The following is a 6,546-nucleotide window of genomic DNA, read 5'->3' as shown; positions in this document are numbered from 1 at the left end:
AAATTGTAAATTGTAAATTATATATATATATATATATATATATATATATATATATATATATATATATATATATATGTATGTATGTATGTATGTATGTATGTATGTATGTATGTATGTATGTATTAGAAAAGAAAACTAGATTTTGTATTTTGAAAAGAAAAATTAAAAAGTTATATAACAAGATTTCAATAAAAAAATGATATTTTGAAAAAGAAAATTTTAAAAATTAAATGAAATTGTGAAAAAATTGACAAATTGTAAAAGAATATATTTTTTAAAAAAAAAAGAAAACTAGATTTTGTATTTTGACAACAAAAATTTAAAAGTTATATAACAAAAGTGAGATTAAAAAATGATATTTTGAAAAAAAAAAATAAGAAATTAAACAAAATTGTGAAAAAATTGAAAAAATGTAAAAAAATATATATTTTAAAAAAGAAAACTAGATTTTGTATTTTGACAAGAAAAATCGAAAAAAAAAAAAAGAGATATATAACAAATTGAATGGATGTGGCCTACAATACACAAGGTGGGATTAAAAACATATAAACATGAAAGAAAAAAGAAAAAGAAAAAGAAGAAGTGTTAACTCAAGGTTAAAAAAAAAAATATACACGTTGAAGAAAGAGGAGTGCAAATCAAAGTTCCTCAATACCTTGGTAAAAAAGAAAATGGTTTAAATTCAACGGTAATATCAGATGGTTGAGATTATCCAATCATTGTGTATTCAAATAAGTGTTCTACCCAACAGAATAGATGTGCCCTTCAACACAAGTGCAGACCAAAGGAGAGGGTTAAGATCCAGCGACACAAGTGAAGCATATAGATGTTTAAAAAGAATAGTACAAGTCAATGTTCCTTAGGATAGTTAAAAAGAAAATGGTCCAAATGAATCCAGCGGCAATTTCAGACAGTTAAGATCATCCAATCAGTGTGACCTTTGGAGAGGGTACAGGTATGCCAGGTGTTGCCAACATTAAGAATTGGTACCAAATGCATACATTAGTATAGACCATTCTCATGTTATCATTTTTCGGCTATTAACTCGTCTCCAAAGCAATGAGATGTAAACTTGCATAGCTTAGATATAATTTAAGCTGCTTGTTAATTAAAAAGGAACTGGAATATAGTTAATTAAGCCAAATGGAATCTCAAAAAAGAAAAAAAAAAAGATGACCGACATCCATCTAATCGTACTAAGTCCACCAATCAGGTGGCAGAGATTGTTCCATGAAAGGCATTTCCAGCTCTCCACTCATCTATAGTCGGCCCCTACATATTAGCTCTAAGGACTCAAAAACAGTAAAACACAACACATAAGTCTCACTAGAAACCTTAGAACTTGCAGAAACACAAGACATTGACACAGACAGAATTTTTCCCAAATGGAATCAAATTAATATCAGAGGTTAGTTTCCAAACACCACTAGTAGAATCGAACAATCTTTAATAAGAAAACAAAATCAAGCCCTACAACCCCTAAAATTCAACATACAGCCTCATCAAAACAGCAAAATCCAAAGGTGAAAAAATCACCATAAGAGCGATTTCATGACCCACCTGAGATTATTGAGTTCTTATGATTCGAAATCACATCCTAAATATATGATGGAAAAATATATGGACGATATCGATATACATAAAATATATCAAGGTGGGCCATACACAGTTAGAGTAACACCCATGAAGGAGTTATCTAAATAGTGAAATGGTACTATAAGGTTACCTCTTGGGAACTTCCCATGTGAGGTTAATCTGTGTGCGCCCCACCATGATGTATGTAGAACATCAACACCATACATTTGATGTATCCCATTTAAGTCCAAAAATCAGTCGTATACAAAAATTAGGTGAGCCATAGCATCTAAAACTACGTGAAGACATCCCTAAAACATATAAAAGCATTCAATTGGTGGGGCCCACATGAGTTTTGGATGTGTGTGAAACTTGGGCTGACTCCTCATCCAAGTAAGACACACGTATATAATGAATGGGCTGGATCTATGAACCACATCTAGGTGGGCCCAATAAATGATTATGAATGTTTTAATGGGAGGGTAACCCTCTCAACTATAGTATGTGGTGTGGCCCACCCAAGTCATGGATTGACTTTATTTTTAAACTCGTGGCCACCATGGAATGGTGCATCTAACTGACAAGGCAAATCCAAAGTTCAAGTGGACCCACCATAGAAAAGAGTGAGATAGTGACACCCACTATTGAAACCTTCTTAGGGCCCGCCGCGGTGTTTATTTGAGATCCAACCTGTTTATAAGTTAATACAGACATGGACGCAGTTGAAAATTGGTCTGACCCCTCATCCAAGTGGGACACACATAATGAGTGGGTTGGATATGTGAATCACATTTAGGCAGGCCCAATATATGATTATAAATGTTATAAGGAAACCCCTCCATTATATTATGTGGTGTGGCCTACATTTAGACTAATGTTTGTGTTTTCCCTTCAATCATATTTTTTTTTTATATTATGAACATGTTGGATGACAAATAAACATTACTGTGGGCCAAGGAAGGTATCAACGATGGAAGTCATTATTCCACACCGTTTTGGGTGGCATGGTCCACTTGAATTATGGATTTACCGAAAATTTGGGATCAACCCACACCATTCATCTATTTTTCAATATCATTTTATAGAATTATCCAAAATATGAATCATATCCAAAGATTAAATGGACCACACCACAAATAAGGGGAACGAATTGGCTCCTCCCCTACATCATCCAATGGCTTGCGGTTGGTGCTGTGTGGGCCCAACCATGATGTATTTTTACAAATACATGGATGAAGGGAAAAACTAAAATATCAACTTGATCCAAAACTTTAGTGGCCTCCCAAAATTTTTCAATGGTAGACGTTTAGTTTATATTATTTCCTATAATGTGGTCTACTTCAGATTTTTATAGGCCTCAATTTTGAGCTTATGTAATAAAATTATATGTTAAAATGGATGGATGGAGTGGATAAAATGAATAAATCATGGTGGGCCTCACAGGATTTACTTAGTACGCTTGGAACAGATTGACTGTTCGCCCAACACCCACCAATGGCTGGTGGTCGGTGCTCTGTGGCCCCACCATGATGTATGTGTTTCATCCATGCCGTCCATATATTTTTTCCGATAATTTTACATTATGAGACCAAAAATGAGATATATCCAAATCTCAAGTGGACCACATTATAGGAAACAATGTTGAATGAGCGTCGACCATTAAAAACATTTTGGTAGCCATAAAAGTTTTGGATCAAGCTGATTTTTGTTTTTTTCTCTTCATCTGATCTTGTATGACCAAATCAACAGATTGGATGTCAAATAAACAGTACAGTGGGCCTTTGGAGGAATTTAATGGTGGATATCCAATCACTATTGTTCTCATGTGGTGTAAACCACCTGAGATTTATATCCCTCTAAATTTTGGCATAAACCTCTAAAATGATCTTTAAAAATGGATGAACGGAATGGATGAAACACATGCATCATGGTAGGGCCCACGGAGCACCGACCAGCGGCCAGCCCAAACTTGGGCGCGCGCTCAAAACAGACCGCGCGCGCCCACTTTCAGTCGGCACCCCACTTCCCTCTCTCTCTCTCTCTCTCTCTCTCTCTCTCACCGCCGCCCTCCCTCGGCGGGGCTCTCTCTCTCTCTCTCTCCCTCACCACCCTCTCTCACTCTCGCGCATCCTCTCTCTCTCTCTCTCTCTCTCTCTCTCTCTCTCGGTCCTCTCTTCACCGCGCCGTCTCTCTGTTTCTGTCTCTCTCGGTGCTCTCTCTCACGCATCCACACGAGGTATCTCTCTCTCTCTCTCACTCTCTCTCTCTCTCTCAATCTCAATACCGATTGAAACGATTTGGGGATTTGGGGATTTGGGGATTTAGGGATTTGGGAATTTAGGGATTTAGGGATTTGGGGATTTAGGGATTTAGGGATTTGGGGATTTAGGGATTTAGGGATTAAGGTGGGCCCTACTGAGTTTACTCAGTACAATAAGAGCGTACTGAGTAACTCAGTATGCAATCCGATTTCCTCTGCAGCATCACCATGATCTATGGCCCCACCATGATGTATATATTTTATCCATGCCATTCATCTATTTTTACAGATCATTTTAGGGCTTTATCTCACTCAGAAAGCCTTTTGGAGGACATGTGTGAGATGGCCATGCATGCTTATGAGAGTATCAAAGTTTCTCTTTTGCAGGCCTGTTCCACGAAAGGGGTTTGATACTCTGGCAGAGTTTAGTGAATGATACACATGTACACAAACATCTTTCAAGTAGCAGATTTTTTCTGAAATTAAAAATTCTTAGAACTCTGTTGATGTGGCCACTGGCTTTAAGATGGAATGTAAAGATCAGAGATTTGGACATCAGCAGTATTTATGCATTGAATTAGTCGTAATCTTTGATGTAATATTGACGTGTGGATTGGTATTAGTTCATAATATAGATGCCAGACAGGCAAAGCTTGTTCTACACTGACAGCTGCAAATATTTAAACTTATCTAATGTGTTTTGTGATGTGTTCTTATGCAAAACCAAAAGAAAATGTCATCTAGAAAGTTTCAGATATGTATTGATCAGGTAAAATATTTATCTTCCTTTAGAGAGATTGTGATACTTTAGCTGATTGGAAATGAAATTTCATGAAACATGATGAAGCAATTACATCATAAGAATTCCAAAGTGCTGTATTTCATTTAAAATAAAATATAATAATTCGTTGTGGTTAGGAATATATAAGGTGTGTTTAGATGCATTATTGAACTGAATTGCAGCTATTAGTCTAATAGAGTGGAAATTAGACAAGTTGTGATTTCCTCAGCAACTGTTTGGGCCCCAAATTGTGGTTATGTTGCTTCCAAGTTGGACTTGAATAAAAAATAACTACCAATTTTGTGGGTTGCTTCCTCATCATGAATTCTAGAAAATGTCGATTACTTTTGCCCATTCCTATAGATTAATAAAGTGAAATTTCACAATTAACTTTGTGCATGATTTTTGTGTTTTAACCCATCATAGAGGTAACCCATTGATTGGACAATTGGAGTCAATGGGGATGTTGATTGGATGGTATACGGGGCTTCATACCAAATCTTAGTATATTGCTGATGAACAGGATCATTTCTATTTCCTACACATTTACACTTTGATTTTCAAATAGCCGATGAGTTAGAAAGGCCCATTGCTTGGTGATCTAGACTGTTGAGATGGGTTTTCATCGTGGATGGACCATGCTTCCAAAATTTTCCCTACCAAAGATCCTACCTCTTAAAAGTTTCTACTCCTTTTCCTATTTGCTTTGAATTGTGTTGGAACTAAGAGATTCTTTAGATACATCTATTTAACCTTATTTTCATATGTTCTATTTGACTGCAGGAGATGATATCCAAGCCTGAAATTGGACAATCACAAAGGTTTTATGCATGAAACAAAGCTAATTTTTCCCTTCCTATGTTGCTTTACTATTGATTCCAAGTAGCTTTTTCTTTCTTCTTTATTTAGTTTTTATAATAATTTGTATTTTTTAAAAAGGTTTCTGGGATATCAAGCTGATAAATATGGGTGGACCAGCATGATTTTTTTGAGGTTCTATATTTTTCTTAGCTCCCTATTGATCTAGCATATACGGAAACATGGCCACTTTGATTGCAGTAATTTCAGCCTAAGGAGTATTATGTGGGTTTTTTCTATTATATGTAACAGAATCTCATTTGAGTGCTTTTGCATTTATCAGTGTGGGCTGTTTTCAATTGTTTTGGGATGAAAAACCAATGAAATTTGGGATGTTCCTAAGCAGTTTGATGCATATTGGTTGAAAAATGAAGTGTTGTGCAGATTTATTATAATTTTTTGTGGTTTAGATGATGGAATCTTGTGTGGGTGCTTTTGCATTTATCAATTCTTAAAATTTGTGGGATTACTTGATGTGAATCAATGGGAGTTTTTGATGATTAGTAGTTGCTTTTGGGTGTTCTTGGACTGAAACCAATGAAATTTGGGGCACTTTCAAGTTATTTGGACTTGGCATAATTAATGGAGTGTTGTACACATCATTTATGTTACATGTAAGCGAAGCTCATGTGGGTACTTTTGCATTTGGTAGTTTTTGAAGTTTATGTGATCATGTTATATTAATTGATGGGAATTTAGGATGATGGGTACTTGTTTCCGGAATTTTTTCTTTTTTGGGACCAAAATAAAGGGAACTTGGGATGTTCTCAAGCAATTTGATGCATATGTATTGACCCAGATGTTCTTCATACTTGGATTATCTAAAAAATGGAGTGGTCATGTAGATACTCTTTTGTTTATTAGTTTTTGAAGTTTGTGTTTATTTGATGAAAATCAATGGGAGTTGAGGATGCCGGGTACTTGTTTTCAGGTGTTTTGATTGGAACTAAGGTAATTAGAGACTTTTTCTAGTTATCTGATGCACATTGATTGATTTTAATATTTTTCAGATTTTAATGATTGTATTTATATGCATGTGGTGTCCTCAGGTCTTACATGAACTAATTTATAT

The sequence above is a fragment of the Magnolia sinica genome, chromosome 12 (genome assembly GCF_029962835.1).
Source record: "Magnolia sinica isolate HGM2019 chromosome 12, MsV1, whole genome shotgun sequence".
In the NCBI taxonomy this organism is placed as follows: Eukaryota; Viridiplantae; Streptophyta; class Magnoliopsida; order Magnoliales; family Magnoliaceae; genus Magnolia; species Magnolia sinica.
Note: the sequence above shows the minus strand (reverse complement) of the source record.